The 20,238-nt window shown below is 41.9% G+C and overlaps 1 protein-coding gene across 1 annotated transcript in view; it reads right to left on the minus strand.

Moving 5' to 3' along the window:
- The window catches only part of wscd2 (WSC domain containing 2), a 37,201-nt gene extending 21,312 nt beyond the window's left edge, over positions 1 to 15,889 (minus strand). Inside the window, exon 1 of the mRNA XM_053420434.1 lies at positions 15,416 to 15,889. The gene's annotated coding sequence lies outside the window, so the exon portion shown is untranslated. The remainder of the gene's footprint in view (positions 1 to 15,415) is intronic.
- Positions 15,890 to 20,238: the final 4,349 nt, after the last annotated feature.

A 20,238-nucleotide genomic window follows, 5' to 3' on the forward strand; every position in this document is an offset into this window, starting at 1 on the left:
TATGTTTACTCCATGGTGAAAGCCGTAATGATAGTCATCAACAGTGGGCTCCTATAGAAGAAACGCAAATTAGTTTAACAGAAACAGTGGGTAACAGTGGCAGGAAGAAGAGGTTATCTGGTCGCCCGGTGCTATTTGTGAGAAAGGAAATCGTCTGTTAGCCTTCAATCCCATCCGGTAAAAGTTCTATACTCTGCTGTAACATGTAGGATGTGCTGGGCTGTTCAGCAGCAGAGGGGTTAACGGCATCAGCAGCAGCAGCCCTGACCCTCCCCTCACCCTGGGGCCTGTCTTTCCGCTCTCCTGGTGTGTTTGGCCTGCCTGTGCACATTAGCCATGTTTGTCAAATCAAATCAAACTAAAGATCACATTCCTCCCCCGGTAATAACTCTGACCGTGCTTGCGTTCAAGTTTACACAGACTGTTACGTGCCGTCCTACTTGTGAAGTTGCCCAATGCTTCATTAGAGGTCCAGAGGAGAAGACTGAACCACCAGAAGGCAGGCAGGGTGCTGAGAGCATCTCTGAATAAAGACTAAATATATAAAATGCATTAAATATGGAAAAATGCGTTGAGGGACTGGGTGTAACAGAAAATGTTTCTGAAGACATCTGCAGCTCAAATAAAAAAGAGAGAAATCTCAATACACCATGCCAAACTTCTGCTGCTCTGCAGAGCGGGTTCAAGTGGCCCTCCCAGTGCAGACGCCAACTCTTAGGAGGTCGTGACCTCTGCAAACGAGCGAGTGTGAACATGACGGCCTCCAGTAACAACACTATCAAACTGCCAAAGCAGTTTCTTAGCTTAACATTTGGCAAAAGTTACCATGGTACGCACCGCGGCTCTGGCTTCACATGCCCGCGTCAGTGATTGGCTTATTGCCCTATAGGCTTAATTACCGATGGACACTGAGAATGAAGCTGAACAACAATGATGTGTCTGAGTCTCTGAACAGTCATAGATTATATGAAGCTGGTAAAGCAGTTTTAAAACTCCTGAAAAGCAGAATATTGTTCTTCATTATATTTTCTCCTGCGATTATGAACCATCTATGACACTATGCACTGTCACTGTCTCACTGTTGACATCTAAAGGTGCCACTTAACAGAGCAGGAGATTAAGTTTCTAAAAACAGATTTCCATTACAGGCGTTGTCATTTGCAGTATGTTATCTATCCGTAGGTTATCTGTTGTCTGTAATCTGTCAGATAGTCAAAGCTATGCTGCAGTTGGTCGAATAATTAGATCTCATCACCACAGCTCTCATTGTGACCTGCTGAGAGATTAATGCTACAATTCATTTCAAAATTCATTAAAAGATATTTTGTTATTTCGATTTATGAAACCTCTCAAGGCCAACCACTAAACTGTTGAACCAATCTTTGTTCAGTTTAACTAAACAGTAGATTGTATGAATATTTGCAAAGAGGTTTCTTATATTTCCACATAGGTCCACATATAGGTCCATGTAAGACAATACAAATATTATGAAGCTCTATTGAGACTATCTATAGCTAGAAATGTGTTCAAACAGTCCTTTATACTTTCAGCTGTAACAACAAAGCAGACAGATATATTTCACACATCCCACACATCTGCATTCGTCTATTATTGTATGTATAAGAGGCACCAAGGTGGTCTTTTAAAAATCCTTTCTTTTATATACCAGACCAATCATGAAACAAGATTGGTCTGGTATCTTGTTTCTCAGACATTAAACCCACATAATTTAACATACATTCATATATCTGGCGCATACTTTTACAATTTATTCTTGTTTGGCTCTAATTCCTTCCACTAACATGGAGGAGGCAAGATTAATGACCTATACTGCAGCCAGCCATCAGGGGGCAATGGAGACACTTTGGCTTCTCTTTTGGGGAACTGTCATGTCATCAGTCTTTATACACAATTTATGGTCCACAGCATGAACAATGACAGGATTAACTCCTAACTAAATGAAGTAATAGAGCATACACTTGCTGTTAAGTTGTACAGACACATAATTTCTAGGACTCAGAGTCACAGTCATTAAGTGATTGCAGCGTTGGCCGTGTTGGTGACACCCTCTCAAAGCCTGGTGGTAATTACAGACAGCGACCCATTTGGCATTGGAGAGACTGACCAGACCAATCACAGCAAGAGTTTTAAACACAACCTATGAAGCTATTAAAAAGAATAAGCCCAGGATGGCAGGAAAAAGCTCATTGTAATCCTGATAATACTCCATGGTCCATTAAGCTCAATGGTGACCTTTTTACTCTGTAAGAGAAGAGGTAAATTAAAGGGTCTAAAAATAATGTAATCCTCTTCTTTTACTGGTGCACAGTAGTGTTAAGCTGCAGCGATGTAATGGAGTGACTGATGGACATGGACATTTCCACCGGGGACACATGATAAGCAAATGACACAGTCAAAAAGGAAACGGGAGTGAAGGAATAATACAGCCATTGAGATTGTGGACACAAAGCAGCAGAGTTCAATTAGGCGTGAGCAAAGCAACAAAGACCGGACAAATCATTTGCACATAATCTGAATCAGCAATGATGTTGTAAGTGACAATTTCGCGTTTCTTTGTAAGTCTGAAGGATTGGGGGGAGAGAACAAATTAGAAAAATGGGCGTTAGACCACATTTGGGGAGTGAAAAGATGAAAAACCTTTTAGGAATAACAGTCAGACACTAATGATGCACCACTAAGCTCCAAACAGACAAAAATGTCCAGATTCCTGCTGTGCACGTTTCAGACCGACCCTCAGTAGCTGCTGATCCTGCATCCCACTTGGCCACATATGGACATTTGAAAAACAATCACTTGAATCGGTCCCCCTCTAACGGCTTCATAAAAGAGGCAATTATTCTGCAGCGGGGAGGTGCTGTCAATGGGAGATCAAATGATGTCTTCCACTATCCAACTTTCAACAAAGCTCCTCATTCAGAGCGTCACAGAATATCTGCTGCTCGGGGGGGTTCTCAAAGAGGAAAAGGAGGTTTTCCCTCCTTTTCCTCTCCCACCTTCGCTGAGTGCAGACGACCTCTCTGTTTTACTTAAAAGAAAATTCTGCCGGCTCAGTTCTGCTGTGAATCTCTCTCCTCTCTGCTTGAATAGACTTAAGAGCGGATGGCGAAGGGTCTCTCTGAATGTTTAGACGTTGAGGAGAAGGAGGAAGGATAGAGGAGGGGGATGAAATAGGAAATGCCTCTTAATGGAACTTGAAGCAATTTTCAACAGCACAACATTAAGTTATACTGCACAACCCGGGCAGACACATCTTAACAAGTGGCAGCTACGAAATACAGTTATTTATTAGCTGAGAACAAGGCACTTTCTTTTTCCATGTTGGAAAATGACAAAACTTAAATTTCTCAAAGCCACTACAGAAGCAGAGTGGGTGCATTACTCACTTATATTTTGAACTGCTTTTATTATATTTGACATTAATTTGACTGCGTATTTACTTCTAGTTCACCACTGTCATATAAAACAAGGGGCTAAAAGGGTCATTTGTCCTGTGATATTACTTTCAGAGCTGATTAATGAATTTGAAGATGATAAGTTAGAGCCTGTGATCGGAAAATGTGATAGTGTGCATCTAACAAGCTTGTACTTTGTCATATAGGTACTGTCACATTTGCTCAATCAACACAACAGATTGCGGTTAGGTTGCAAGGTGTGATTTGTTGCATTACGGTTTCCTGTTTAAGAATTCGTCTCATATCTCAGGATGTTGAGCAGATTGCCACACACGGTCAGTTAGCATATGTTTTGTGTGCTGAAACACATCCAGCACAGGACTCCCTGTGAAACCACAGCACTCTGATTCTACCACCTTCTCTCTGACCAGGGTTTTTTATATTAAGAGTGGAATAAAAGACGACGTGGAATGCTGATGGACAAACCTTGCTGTAATCAAGCCTTTTACTTTGACTTTACAATGAGCAACTTTAATGCTCAGTTCAGTGACATCTCCAGCAGCAGCATATTTAAAAAAAACAAATGATCAGCACACAGGACAATTGGCTACATTTAGCACTGGTGGGGGGTGCCAAAGAAAAACAAAAAGAGAGTAAATATTGCTCTTAGATGCGTCAAGTGGCCAGAAATGGGCGAAATGTAGAAATCTGTAATCTTGTGCTGATTTTTTACGTTCGCCATAACAAAGGCTGTGCCTATTGCATTAGGTGATAGTATATGAATAACTTTGTTTACAGCTTTTTGTGATGCCAAAAAAAACCAGCTGATTCAAAGCAGCATTATAAAGGTGGTATCATTTTTTCATCACATACTCGGAAATGGTTCAATAACATACTTCACAAAGCACTGAATCATGATTCAAAATCCTGATCCAGCAAATTCTTAACTCCAGTTTCCAGCAAAATCACAAATATTGACCAAACCATTAGGTGTAATCGCTGAAAGGAGTATCTTAATTTTACATTTAATAGTTGTGTAGGTTCATAATCGTGTAGAATCAGCGTTGTTATTAGAGGAACTAATTCACCTTTTGGTCTGATGGGCCGAACAGAAATGCATTTGAGAGCGAGGGAAGATAGATACACTACTGTGGGACCTGCTTGTGAGCTCCTGTGTCTGCCGAGCACCCACTCTGCTCAAGTGTCCTCGAGCAAGTAGCCGAATCCTCCAGCATCACTTTCCTGCAGCTGACCTTCTCCATGACCTTCATCAGTGGGAGAGGAAGACAGGAACGTTTTGTATTTATTTCAAAACTGTATAAAGATTTGTGAGTCAAATACTTGGCCAGAAGAAGCAACCAAACTTCTTTATGTGAAGACATGGTTGTGCTTGAAGTGATCAGCAATGACCAAATCTCTGTTTCCTCTCGTTAGAGTCCTGCTCTTTCTCACCTCGTAAGCCTCTGCGTGGTCTCAGATGTAAATCTTACACAACTGAACCCATTTTTCACATAGAAAAACCGACACCTCTTTGCCTTATTAATTTATTGTGGATTTCAGCTCATACTGCCAACCAATTCAGCATTTAAGATTTTCACCAATGTAAATGCTTGAGAGCTCGGTACGTGTGCGACAAAGCTGGGAAAAGAGCGGATTAGATTAGAGAGGCTACTAAAGATGTTGTTTGGAGGAGCGGGGGGGTCCGGCTCAAAGCACCACATGCTGGGATCACTTCAGACAACACAAGATCCTGAGACTGCAAGCTGCTGTCTCAGCGTGAAGCCGTTAAACACAAGATATTTAGTAAAACAGTTAAGTCTTTTGTATATTCTGGAAAAAACAAAGGTTATCAGATTGATTTAATCGGTGCATGTGAATTCTGTTTAAAAAAAACACCACTTGTTGGCTGTTTAAGATGCTGCCCATAATAACTGCAGCATTTGAATCCAGGCAGGAAGTACAGATGTTCTTTCTGTACTTAAATATCATTGGTAATGTGGTTAATAATGCTTAATGTTATTTTAGCATAGCTATCATATTATTGCATTGAGACATTCAATTGTGATCATTGTGTTTATCAACAGTAACAAATGAAGTATTATCTATATCGATATATGAGTAGATCTGATTAGTAATGTAAAGTATAATGCAAAGTGGACTTAAGCACAGCATTAAAAAGAGTAAACGTACTTTTGTTATTTTCCAGCAGTGACAGTTCATTACACTGTTACACTAAGGAATATATACATATATTTCCTAATAAATCTGAAGAATGTTGGTAATATAAGATACTGTTACAGTTTCAGAAATGGAAATATAAAATGACAACATTAAAAGCAGCAGAGTTTTTCTACTGACTGTCGCCTCAATATTTCAACATCATGCACTCAAAACATGTGTTTTGAGTCACGAAACAAACCTTATTTTGCCTCCACAGGAAAAATGCTCTCTTACTGTTAGTATGGAGTCTACTGTATTGCTGTCAACACCCACACAAACAACCCCCAGCTGAATTTTAAGTGTTCGGTTCCCATGCTTGTGGAGCTGTTAAGGTCTCTCTGGGAAATCAGCAGGAACTGAAGCGAATGAAAACCACAGGTACAACAGAGAGATCTTCTTCACAAAAAAATCATGAGTGAAGAACATCACAGACGTGCTGACTCTGTTCAGGGTCGTGCGAGAACGGGCGGCTCGTTTGTCACTCCGAGTGTTGTTGTGCACAAGCTATTTAGGTGTTTTTGATGAGCTGTTCAATGTGCACAATCACGCAGGCCAGCGAGCCGGGTGCACCGGTGTGGATGAATTCATTTGAGGAACATGAAGTGAGTATGTAGCTGGGTGCTCTGTGAACATGCCTTGCAAAATGTGTAGTGAACCATGGGCCACATCAGCATCACACAAATCTGCCTGTAAAAGGTCGAGCAGCACCAGAGGCCTGCTGTCAACATATCCTCTCCAATTAAATGTGAACATCATTACAGGCCGACGTCCTATTTTTACTCAAATGTTGTTCTTTTGATTGGCGTCAGCTCTACATGAAATGATAACATCGTAACGGATGATAAATGATCAACGCTTAAATCTTGAAGACTCTACTTAATAACTTAAAATGGCTTCAAACTGACATCTGATATTTGATAGTTAGCAGGATATGAAAAAACTGAACCTATTGGAAAACGGGACAAAAAAGTATTTGGTTGATTATGAAACTTTGGCAGGACAAATAAGACTATGGCCAGCCATTACAGAAGAGATAATTGATGGGATACATTGCTTTGATATGGCATTAACTGTGGTGGAGGTATGTGCATCTCTCAGAGCATCCTTCTTGATTATTTTTCTTTAAAGTCACATATATTTTGAAATGAGCAGGTTTATTGTATGTTTAAGCCAAATCTTGAAGTAGTAAGAGTAGAACATACTAAAAAAAAGTTTATTTTGGGTGTGAGTTACTAAGGTATTAGTGTATATATACTGTACTTCATGTGCGTGTATCTATATATATGCATATATTAAATACATGTACATGTGTTATACATATGTTTGTATGCTTTTCAGGAAATGTAAATGCAAATTTGTCCTATTTAATTCATTTCAATTGAGATTATTTTATATTCTCCTTTGACTCAATTATAGATTTTTTAATACAATTAAAAAAATAACATAATATTTGTTTAAGACTTTATCTATTTGCTCAAATATGTTCTTTCGTTCACTCTAATAGAAATATTTTAAAGAATGGTGTCAGAGCTGTAGTCCTCAGTTACTAACATGAACCTGAAAATCCAAAGTATATTTAGAAAGAGCAATTTCTGCAATATTGCAAAGGTTACATGTACATTTGTACACATGGGAGAAAAGCAATTTCATGCGCCCGTTCCGTGTGTGCATGTGTGAGTGTGCTGTGTGATAGAAGTAGAAAAAGGCAAAGTATCTGGGGATTCTGGCTTTTCTGACAGCTGCCTGCTCTGGGCTTACAGGAAGCAGCTAGCCTTTCCTCAGATGAATAAAATATGACCAGCGCAATACGGTGGTGTTGCACTGTTGCTCTGATGCAACATATAACAACGTCTCTAAAGCAAAGCAAGACAGAGGAGAGTATGTGTGTGTGTTGATGCCTCCTCTGACATAACAGAGCAACATAACATGCTCAATTATTATCCTAAAGAATGCACGTCGCTCCGGTGGACGTGGTTTCTTTTGCAGTTCGCACAATTCCCCAAGCATTTTTCATTTCCCTCTCTGCATGACATCTTCCAATGCACGCTCTTTGGATGTTATGTGCCAGAGCTTGATTTTCTGCCTCTAAAAACCTGAAGGAACTCTTTTGGTGGAAGAGAAGCTGTGAGTGAAGTTCCCCCCCCCCCCCCCCCCCCCCCCCCCCCCAACCCCCGAGTAACTGGGGCATTGTTTATGGAAAAATGTTAGTGCTGAATTTTTCAAATGTAATTTTTCAGTGAGCACCAAACTACCAAAAAAAAAATCCATAAAGCGCTTCGTTGTATTGCGAAGGAGGCAGAATTCTCAGAGGAAGACATCTAAAAACCATCAGCAGATCTACATGAATAGACAACAGCCATGGTGAGTGGAAAACATACTTAACCCAGAATGCTCTCAGAGAAGAAAACAGGGTTTGGCCTCTTGGCAGCATTCATTCTAATAGATCCTAAGAACAGTGACATCCAAAATCAGGAAAAGTGGAAGGTCTGCTTGAGTAATTTTAAAAACTGATATTATTTGATAAAAACATACATCCACGTATAGAACTATACTATATATGAATAGATATAACATATGGAATAAAGAGAGGATATCTAATTTCTTATATAATTATCGAGACAGGCTGAACACAACTCCCACCAACCAGTCCATTTGGAAACACTTTAATTTGTAAATTGCAACTTGAGTGTTAAGCTAGTCAGCAAAAGTCAAACTAAAGCTAAGTGTAATGGATAAAAGGTTAAAATGTGATGGGGCCAATGTTAACTTGAGAGAAAAACTGAAAAAATAACAACACTGTGATGTCTTGTACAGATTCACAGATCGACATCAGCCCCTCTGTGTTTTCTTGGTGGTGAAACAACATTTGAATATCTGCACGAGGCCACTGAATCTAGTGTCTTAAACTGCTGCAGGGGTAAAACAAACAAAAACAAAAGTTGGGAACCACTACGCTTGAAATATTGTGGATTGCGTTTTTGGCCTCGATCTCAAACCGTGCAGCAAGACCTTATTTAAGTTGCTGCGGTTGACTGAGGAGAGCGTTAAAGCGGGAGTCAGTGCAGCGCTGAGTAGGAGCTTGAGCTGAGTCATCCTGTCCCTAAGCAACCTGGGAGAGACATCTGCCCGGTCACAGACAGACAGCCGAGGTGGTGATGGGGGCTGACAGCGGCGTGGCGACGGGCTCGTGGTAGTCCAGGTGTGCTCCGTTTAATTAGCGTAATGGCTCCTAACAGCGCGGCCAACCTGCACGGCTTTACTGACATATGGAGAAAATGAGATCTGCTGGAGGAGCTGAGGTCTGTGCTCTGCTAATAGCCAGATTCAGAGAAGTACATGATGAGGGGATAAACTCGTTCTGTTTGCTGCTGGACATGTAAAAGTGAGGGTAAGAATAATACGACCTTAATTTAAAGCTAGGGTAGGTAATCCTGGAGAAGCTACAATACAACCCACCCCCTTCCATCAGCCCTTGTGTCAAAAGCTACACCCCCACAACACACAGACATGCACTGACAACTCTATTGTCTCTGCTTCAGAGGTGTTTGTCTCTCCAGCTGAAGATCTTGGTCATGTGCATTGAGAGCACGGGATGGTGTGCGCAAGCAGATAAGTAGGTTAGTGACAGACAGGTACGCCAACCAATCATTTAATTCAGTCCGAATGAAATTATGAAATGATTGGTTGTGTGATGACAGTCAAAAATGAATGTAAGCCCCTAAACGTTTGACAATCACGGGACCTGAGGCTGCTCTTTTATTAGTTGGTTGCAAAAAAAGGGAAAAAACGAGCTGCCCGGCGAAGATATGGCGACCTTAGGTAGAACTGCAGCGAATCCGGTGAACACCCTTTAACAAGGCTTTCAGCGGAGCTCGGTCTGGATCAGCCCGTTTTACAGACTCATTAGCCGGCACTTGGGGCTTCTTGGAGACCTAAAATATATCTCTACAAAATTGAAACGTCATGGAAGTTGCCACAGTCAACACGATGAGGCTACATTTTTGTTGCATGCTTAGCATTGCTCAGCAGCTTGATGAAGGCTACAGGATTGACATATTGTGTGTTGTGTTGTTTTTGTTGAGTCTGGCTTCAGTTTGTTTGTCCTCCCCCACCAACACTGAGCCCCCCCCCCCCCCATAAATATTATCACCAGCCGTCACTGTTACTAACCCTACCTTTGTGTATAAATAGACAATTCTCGGTGACTGAAGATGCCGTTACTAAGCACAAAACTATCATGGTATGTTACCATTATTATTCTTCAATGACATTATTTATTTATTTATCCTGCTGATCAGGGCAGTAGAAGGATTGTTTTGGGAGGACCTGCACATCTTGATTTGGTTCATCTTGCAATAACCTGACAAATTTCTCTGGCAAGTGTGACATCCCAATTAGGGCCTATAGCACGCAACTCTGAGATCTGACGCCGTCTCTGACTTGCAAACACTGAAACACCCAGAGGAGGCTTCACTCACACCGCTGCTCCTGCTACTGCTGCTGCTGCTCCTGCTACTGCTACTGCTGCTCCTGCTGCTCCTGCTGCTCCTGCTCCTGCTGCTTCTGCTCCTGCTACTGCTCCTGCTGCTGCTACTGCTGCTCCTGCTGCTCCTGCTACTGCTGCTTCTGCTCCTGCTACTGCTGCTTCTGCTCCTGCTCCTGCTGCTGCTACTGCTGCTCCTGCTGCTCCTGCTACTGCTGCTTCTGCTCCTGCTCCTGCTCCTGCTGCTACTGCTACCGCTGCTACTGCTACTGCTGCTCCTGCGGCTCCTTACAGAATGTAGGTACAGAGCAGGGTTTATCAAAATCTCCTTGCGTGTCTATTTCTCCTCAGTGCAGTCTGGATGTGGATGGATGTTATTTCACAGATTAACTAACACTGTTGTTCATCACACCACAGGGCTGCTCGCTAATATGGTTGTGATATCTTATTTAGCCTCCCAATAGAGCTTTAAAAAAAAAAACATTATGAGTTTGTTGTCATTAAATAATGCTTCCCTTCTAATACATCCTTCAAATCTGTGGAAAGAAATTATCTCCATTCCAACATTATTCAGTTTTCTTTTAAAGTATTGACGTTTTAGTTTTAGGTCTGGACAGAGGCAGCACTGAGGCCACATTTTTCCTCCGGTTTCCTAAAAGTAGAGTCGGTAAACTTCATCTCTCCATTTGAAGGTGCGGCTGTTGCCAGGTTGGAGTCTGTTGGTGCAGCACGAACAGAAAACAGAGTTCAGCAGTTTAACAACCGACAAAGGCCTTTCTGTGAGGCAGCGACCGAGCTCAGGAAAGGTGAAGGGGGTTTGCGACTTGAGGTGAGCAATTACAGTGGTGATGTGTTAATCTTGGCGACTGGCACCGTCTCAAGGTCGGACATGGAGCCGTGCACCACAGAGAGACTGGGGCTTTTTTTATATTCAGTGTTCTCCTTATCTGTTTTCTCAATCACTTTCACACTCCTATTTTCCACTATCTTCATTTTCTTTCTCTCTCTCTCTCTCTCACACAAACACACACACACACACACACACACAGCTGTGAGTCGGTCTGACAGGACGGAGGAGTTTGGGTCAGACTGAGGGGAGCCAGAGTTGATGCCACAACTGGGACCCTGATCGACCTCCAGCTGAATGGTGAACGTTGTGATAATCTGTGCCCGGGGACAAAGTCTGAGAAGGCGAGAGATGTTTTTCTACATCTAAACCATAAATTATACTTATTTGAAAAATAAACCCATCGTAGTTTGATTCATAGGACAGAGCTTATCATGCACTTAGGGTTACTTTCTGTGTCTTCTCTGTAATAACAACTCAAAAATGTTAGTAGAATTTTTGCAGTTTTTCGGTTCATTTTCTCGATCATGTTATTGCATTGGAATTTGACTTTGCTGGATGCTAAGTATTTCGGTTTACATTGGGGAAGCATGGATTTGTAAATTCAGTTTCAGATGAGTAATGCTGGTTTGAGACATATTTTCTTGCACCATAATAATTACATTAATGCACCTAATGAAAATATAATCATGATGTAATAATAAACTAATCTAATGACTCTGTAGAAAACACACTTGAGACAGCCTTGCATTTGCTTCCCAATATGTTTGGAGATAGAGAAGACGCAATCACACAACCTTGCTCTCAGGCTCGGACACACACACAAACACACACACAATCACACACAGTGTTCAGTGAAACTTGGCAGAAACATGTGGTATGGTTCAAGAGGGAACCTATAAAATGTTGGTACAGATCCAGATCAGGGGGGGAGATCCAGGATGTTTTTTTTTCACTTTCTTTAACCTTGTTTTTTTATTTTTTTGTTGAATTCTCAGAGAACAATTCCTGGTCTTGAAAGAAAAAACATCAGGCATGTAAAGGATCAAGTTATTTTAAATGTGGTTTGATACGGGGACTGTTGGGCTTTGAAGGTATGCGCTCTACTTGCCCTTCTAGTTGACATAATGCATTCCTATAGCTGTTTACCCTAAACTTAACCACTACAACCGAATGCCTTCGCTTTACTGCCAAAATGTTCTCACAGCAATGGTTTTGAAACAAAATTGTCCAAAAAACTGGAGGCGATACACACACACACACACACACACACACACACACACACACACACACTGACCCACACCTCATATTAGGCTTAGTTGGACTGAACAACATCTATGTCCTCAGCAGGGCATCTGTCTCTGTCTGAGAGCAAAGTATGAACAGCAGGTCTGAGTTCAGAAATCTGATTGGCTATTAATCACATGCTGCAGATTAAAATGAAAAACAAGTTTTATATCAAGCATTCACAAAGCTACGGTTGTATAATCATTAGTTCCAAAGTTACACAATATATTTTGTTGGCCTTGTTGTGTGCACTCTAAACTGAGTCATGTAACACACTTAAAATAAAAGCATGAATAGATGTATCAATGAAGGACTTGTTTTCAAGTTTAGATTCAGGGTTTTCCCATCTTCATCTTCATCTGCCTCCCCGTATTATCTTACCACCTGTCTAGGTGGTGATTATCTGGATGCGTCTTACAGAAGACGTCCAGAGTTGAGAATAATCCTCCTATAAGCTGAAAATCTGGCTGAGATGTGCATGCAGAAAGGCTGACCCACTCCTTGGATCAGTGTAACCATAACATAGTCTTAAAGATGATCCTCTTTTTAAAATCATCTTTTCTTTTGAGGAAAAGGAAAATTAATCACCGAGAGGTATAATAAATTAAGGTACAGCGATGTTTTTTTTTTATTCACATGAATTAAACAGAAATTGATGCCACTGGGTTGGAAACTACTGCTCTGCTTTTGAACATCAGACACTATAAACCGTCTGAAACTCTCTGCACGTCTTACACCGGAGCATTTCATGCCAATCTATTTTTGTGAGAGGTCTAATGAGGATCTCGACGACCTTTATTGGTGGTGATATATCAAGAGCAAGTGCCATCCAACCTCCACAGAGCTCACACTGCACCACTGATATCTCACTGCAACGGCTAGCACTAGAATGCAAACCGTCCTTCCTGTCAGTTCTTCTGGCGATCTTCAAAGCCTGAGGCCATTGCATATGATCCGAAGCACGTCCCTGAGAGGTCGCCAAGGGGATGAGGAGATAAGCTCTGGAGGAATTCAAAGCCTTCTCGCTCCTCTGCCGGCCACCTCCTCATTACACAAAGCGCTTCCCATCTGAGACACTTTCTAGTTCTTTTCTTTCATGATTCAAAGGGTCAAACTCCTGAGGCTGATGCCCCTCTTGATCACCAGAGGATTTCCAGCTCATAAAAAATACTGCCAATTGTAGGATTGTTCTTTAAATCAACAGCAGCAGAGAGAACAGCGTCCTCTCATTCTCCAGTGCACAGTTATGCATTTCAGTAGTTGGCCTCTCTCTCTGACGTCTGGTCACTTCTGCCTGGGGCAGGACTGGGCTCATGGGACAGCACAGCCATTGCAACAACAGGGGCTGTGCAAGATTAAAATCTATATTATTCAGATTGGATCTGAACCCAATTACACTCGTTCATAAATATCAGTCCCCTAAAAATGCCTCTCAGGCAATGTGGAAAAAAGTATTTTAGTAATCCTGCTGACTAACAAACGAAAGCAGAAGGAAACAAATAAAATATAGTGTAGATATAGTGTCAGAAGTTTAATAAAGACTTGAGTTTTAGTTTCTATCTTACACTCACGTTAAGGGTATTGATCAATTTCGTTTGGTCTACCCTCAGCGGCTGTGAACTAAGAGCCATGTTCCCATCACCATGACCAGAGGTCCATCATACCCTGTGCCTTTTCCTTCACTGTCATTCTGAGTGCTGAAATAGCAGCAGCATGAGTAATTACTGCCCTTCATCAATTGATGTTAGCACCTGATCAATATTAACAACCAATATGTTCTTCTACTTCAACACTTTACACTGAACAGTTCAATACAGTGATCTACAGTACGCAGAGGTCATCGGAAACAATGAACGCAAGTGGAGGCTGCTGAATTTACATAACCTCATTGAAATCATTCAACGTTACGTTGTAAATAAGAAACTTGTAGAGCCGCAAATTAAGATTATTCCAGTTACTGATTAATCTGTCCACTATGCTGTATGTTCCTGATTAATGGGTCTTTCATAAAATGTCAATATAATAATGAAAATATGATCTTTATATTTCTCAAACACCAATGTGGCATCTTCAGGTGTACCCAACCTGGTAGTATCAAGGAACGGATCCAGGATTATTCTATTTTTTTCTCCATTTCTTTAACATTAATAATAAGTGAAGTAGCAAATCATCACATTTGAAAAGCAGGTACTTGGTGTTTTGGCTTAACAATGACTGAAACAGTTTGTTAATATAATCGTGAAAAGCAAAAGGCAAACACAAAGTAGCTGAAAAATAAATAGGCGCAGGCGAGAACCTAGACCTTGAGGTTCTGTCAGCACTAGAGCCACAGATAGACACAAACATCCAGAAAAGATCTTTCCAATAGAAATAACGAGGGACGGAAACGCATCTTGGGCTGTGCCTGTTGCCTCGGTCTGATTTACAGCTCTGGTGAAAAAATAAGCAGCAGGGCTCTAATGAAAGTCCCGAGACTTCACACTTTGAGGGAAAATGGGGGGAGCACTCGGACTGCGGGACACCAACCATGCACCTGGTTACAGACGAATGCATCTTCAGTGCCCACTGAGCATGACTGAATGCAGTGAACCTGAGAGGCACCTGAACATCTGTCACACAACATCATACAAACATCCCAGGTCAGATGGACCTCTCAGTTAAGACACAGAGTAGAGGAGGGCTGGGAGATTATGGTCCGAAATGTTTAATATCAGTCGATATCGATATATAACAATAAAGGTCATTTTTCCTTTATAGATATCTTAAACTTTTGTTGTATTGCTATTAATGGAAATTATTTTGCGATAACTATTGATATTGTTTCATTGACCAGGCCTAAGATAGAATGATAAAATAGAAAGAGGCTGATACCTCTACTTTACTCAGGCTTTTAATAAGACTCACTCCAGTCAAACATATGGTCTTTAAACAGCCCTCTATTATTCATCAAGTCTTTACTTCAGGGCTAATTATCATTGAAAATATAAGCTAAATAAAAACAATTCAATCTGGGCAACTGGATTTGCATCAGCGCTCATTTCGGTGCAGTTCTACCCTCAAACACCAAGCATACACAGGCTATATAAGAGACATCTGTACACATGTCACAACACTGAGCTGCTGCAGGTAGCACAGGTTCTCTCATGTGGGAAGTCTTCGTCTTACCTTGAACGTGAGGCTCCTAACGGGCGCTGAGATGTTCCCAGGACGTAACCCGGCTCGGGATGGTTCCCTGCGTGTCCGTCGGGCTCACGCGTGATGTTCATTCTTCACCATCATCCACACAAATCTGAGCAGCGGCAGCAGCAGAGAGGTTTTCACTGTGTTCCCATCCAACCAGCGCTAGTTGATCAATCCCATTAGGCGGTCAATACCACTGTGGCTGCTGCAGCGCACATGAAGGAGGAGGAGTGATGGAAATGGCCCCGGTGTGTTCTCCAGTTTACAGCAGACAGTCCTCTCTCCTCTTCCTCTTCTTTCCCTCGCTCCACTCATTTGCTCGGGTCCGTGCGTGGCTCTGCTGCAAGCGGGGTGTGTATGTGTATGCGTGTGTGTGTGTGTGTGTGGGTGTGGGTAGGTGGGTGTGCGCGTGCGGGGTCGACCTGTCTGTTCCCGTCGCCCGTCCGATGTTAAGGAGAGCCTGTGTGACGCTGCGGAGAGGCAGCGCCGCACCATGCGCCCTGCAAGCGCTCCCACACGCACTCACACACACACACACTCACACACACGGACCAACAGCACTGCCTGCTGTACTTAAAGAGACACCGCAGCTCGGGCGCAGTGTCCTCCGCACTCCTCTCCGAGCTCCGCTGCTCTCTGGAGAGGTTTGGCACGGTGACGCGCTCCCTGCGGACACTTTGCTTTCTGTGTGAGGAAATCAGACAGGATCAGATGCAGAGTCAGACATTCACTTGTGCTGTGTTCACCGACAGGCAGTGTATATCCCTTTAAACCGTGAATCACCCGGTATATGCAGATGCTATTGATTAGAAATGGAAAGTTGAACCAATATGAAATGGTTCCATCGTCCCTGCAGTGGTGTCACTGATTACACAATGGGAAATGGTGGTAAAAACAAACAGACAAAGTAATAACAGTGATATCAATAATTATAGCACTTCCCACAGGGTTAGTTCTGACTGGGCCCTGGTTAATTATACTGTGTGGAAAATTGTATGGAGCAAATAGATGCTGTCAGCCTGCAGCACTAACATCTAATGAAGCACCCTGCCATACCAAGCAGAGACTCAAACAATCAAGTACAATAGCCATGCAGAGACTTTGTATATGTGTGTTTTTGTAGTTTTATATCTGTAAAAAACAAATCCCATACCTAACTGTCAATCATTAAACCAACTTCTTTAGTCATTTTGTTTAGCAGGTGAGGATTTAATATGCAAATTATTCAGTAAGAGGGACAAAAGGTGTGTGACTCTTTTATTTTTAAAATGTAGGATTGTTTTTAATATAATCATGTCACTAACACAACAGTGATATAACACTGGGCCAACGAACTCTGTGGTAGTTAGAGTTTGTCTTTCTGCTTTTGTGTCTGTGTGTGTGTGTGTGTACTTTTTGTTGTTGTCATGAATTAGTCTTGGTTAAGGATAAGGTTTTAGTTCGGCCGTCCACGATGGAAGTCAGAGCAAAGTCAACTGTGTCCATTACAGGGTGAATACAAGAGCCATGAGAAAACAGCCCAGAAGTGAATGGATTAAAAAACTCAGCCTCTGCTGCATCTTTTTCACATTACCGTCACATTGTGATTTACACCGAGAGGGAGTTTTTCCCGCCTGCCTTGCATTCTGATTTTAATCCTGACTTCCGTTTTTGCTCCACCCCTCTCATGCCACCTCCAGATGTTCAGCTGCTGTGCACGCAGGATTTCCTGCACCGGATCTGGGTGATCATCCATTCTGCTTAACCGCAAATCTCTTTGTATGTAAACTATAATTTTCAATCGGTTTTATCGTCCCTGACAGTTACGGCTATTGAATCAATGGCTAAGAGCAATTGAATTAGACAGATCTTTAAAGGCCATGTACACAAATATACACATGCAAGCAGGGTGCCTGTATGCACAGAGAGATAGCACACAGGGAGTTGAGAGTCTCTCATCCACCTGGCTGCCGTGTTGCAGAACGTCTAACTAAAAGATTGAATGTGAATAAGAGGGTGTTGTGGGTTCGTCTCACCTGAGAGGTGAGTCATACCCTCAGCTCTGAATAAACCACTCAGTTCATCAGTTACAGGCTTAACTCCTGTCTCTCCTTAAGGGATGTTGTGCTGACACCAGGGAGATGACTCTGCATATTTCAGTGGCATCAATTCATGGCTTGGTTGCTGTCTGTGCTGTCGCCTGGAGCACTGTCGCCTACGATTACTCTCCTCTACATGGTGACTCAGCGTCGGACTCCAACTTGAGAGGGCCACTCTCGAAATCGCCAGTGTGCTGCGGTGGTATTACTCATGCTGAACCAGGCCGACAGGATGGGACAGCAGCCAAACATTAGGAATCCTGAAACTCACAGCCAGATGGATAAGTTTATTTTAGATAAATTGGGGCAAAAACATATCTCCTAATTTAAAAAAAATAAATGTAATGACACACCCACCTGCATTCATTGTTAGAGGCCAGATATGTTAATCATGGGTCGCAAGAAATAAGACTCCAGGCCGACGGTTCATTGTGTAAAATCGCTGCTCTTATATGATGGCGCTGTGAGGAGGGAAAATAATGTTCCTCTATTTTCAGGTTGTGATCAGTTAAATTGTTCTGATGGTCCTGCTTTATGTTAGGATCAAAAAACCTGTGAGCACTGACAGCTCCCAGTCGAACTAACAAGTCAGGCATGCAAGTGGAACTGTGCCGTTGGATCTCTGCCTGGTTCACTGGAAATATAATCATACACTACAGTAAGATATACAAAAGTACAAACAGCAGGTACTGTGTCTCGAGCCGGAGAAAAAGTCTGTCAAAGAGAGTTTTTTTGAGGAGGCCAATCTCTTTCTTTGTGCTGTAAACAGAGCCTCGGGACAAAAAAAGCATTTGAAACTTTAATTTGTGAGTTTTTATGAGAAACAGGGTCGAAAGGAAGGGAAGCTGTTCCCTTTAGGATGGCTATCAGCATCACATTGCATGCAAAAAAACAGAGACCTCATCCTAATGTCAGAAATCATTTGCCTCATTGTCTCCGACTCTTTTTCAGATTCTGGTTTGTTATCGGAAACTCTCACAATGCTGTCATCTTTCAGAGCACTAGCAGTTGTGTCTCTTTTTATTTCCAACCTTTATTCATCGTCATGAAAACAAAAACTGTAAAAACTCCACCTGCATCAGTGTGCAACAGGAACAAAGCCAATAAATGTCATGAGCTGCACATGTAAATATCTTTCTGTGGATGGTGTTTAAATTTGAATGTAGAAGCTCAGGCAGAAGTATGAGGTGGAAGAAGCACTTGTTCCCCAAATCTAAACTGTGAGACCAGGTTATCATCTTGTCACTGGCATAATCTACTTTTCTGGAGTAATCAGTTATTAACTCCACCAAGGAGTTTCCACCTCTGTGTGTATGTGTGTGTGTGTGTGTGTCTGTGTGTGTGTGTGTGTGTGTGTGTGTGTGTGTGTGTGTGTGTGAGTCCAGCTTTTATACAGCAAGAAGTTGGAAGGAGTATGTGGTGGCAATAATTCAAATGCGTATTGCACTGATTTTCTCTCAGTCAACGGATGAATTGATTGACTAATTATCAGCTAAATAAATTTGCCTTTGGCTCAAACACATTTCTGTAAATTGCTGTTGGGAGGATCTAAATGTTATGACCTCGTCCAAGAAGGTTATGTTCTTGTCTGTGTAAGTCCGTTAGCAGGTTAATGCAAAACTACTCAACCTATTTCTATGAGATTTCGTGGAATGGTGGGGAGTGACCCCAAAAAGATTCCATAAAACATGTTTGTTTGTCTATCAGTGTTTGAAATTTGGTGCATATCCAAATTAAAATCTGGATCTAGTCAATTCAAATGTGGTTTCACAAGGGGACTGTTGGGCCTTTGTATGAAGCCAGACAAAATATAGACTACTGCACTCACCATCTAATGCTTTGTAGGCCTGTATCAACACTGTCTGAGGTGATGTTTGCAACAAACATAATTGATTCACCTTTGCTTTGCTCATATTATACTGGGATATATCTGATTCTGCTAGTTCCTCGTGTCAATCAGCCGATAATAACGTGTCATGTTTAACGATGTCCATAGTGATTTATTATTTGCCTGCCAGCCACCGTCCTGTGGGACGAATCAGTGCTCGTCAATGGGATCGTCAGGGGAAACCTCCCCCTGTCTGACACATTCAAGACGGACTTTGCTTTACTGTGTTGGAGTTGCTCTTTGTGGCAGTAATCATTTTCTAACTGATGAGATTTTTTTACAATTCCTTTCTGGAATAGTTCTCATTGATTTGACACACGAATAACCCGATCAATACTTGTAGTTGCTGTGCACTCTGTTTGACCTTTTAAACGGATAAACACTCTCATCCCACTCCTCGGGCAGCTCTTTGGCTTCAGCTCCAAATACATACACGTCTTTTTACAGCTTCATATTATGAGCAAATCTTTTCTTTTAATGTAACATACATCTTAGTTTACCCTGGGCATTCGTGAATTAGTTTCCTGTACATGCTCCAACTGTTCTCCTGATCTTAAAGCAACATTATCTCATCAACCACTCAATGACTGATTAAAGATCAAACATTGCTGCTGTTGATGCACACAAATGGTCTCTAAGATGCTTAGTGTATTGTTTCCAGTTTCAGCAACTCAGCTGAAGAAATAGCTCAAAGGTTTCACACATGCACATCCTCTGGTTTCTAATCTCCTTCATGTAAAGCTCTATATAGTCAGGCTGTAACCTACAACAACCAGTGAATGTCATGCAGGGAGTTGAGGAGCCGTTTGCATGATCACTATATCCATCTGCGATAGCACATC

The sequence above is a fragment of the Pleuronectes platessa genome, chromosome 4 (genome assembly GCF_947347685.1).
Source record: "Pleuronectes platessa chromosome 4, fPlePla1.1, whole genome shotgun sequence".
Taxonomy (NCBI): domain Eukaryota; kingdom Metazoa; phylum Chordata; class Actinopteri; order Pleuronectiformes; family Pleuronectidae; genus Pleuronectes; species Pleuronectes platessa.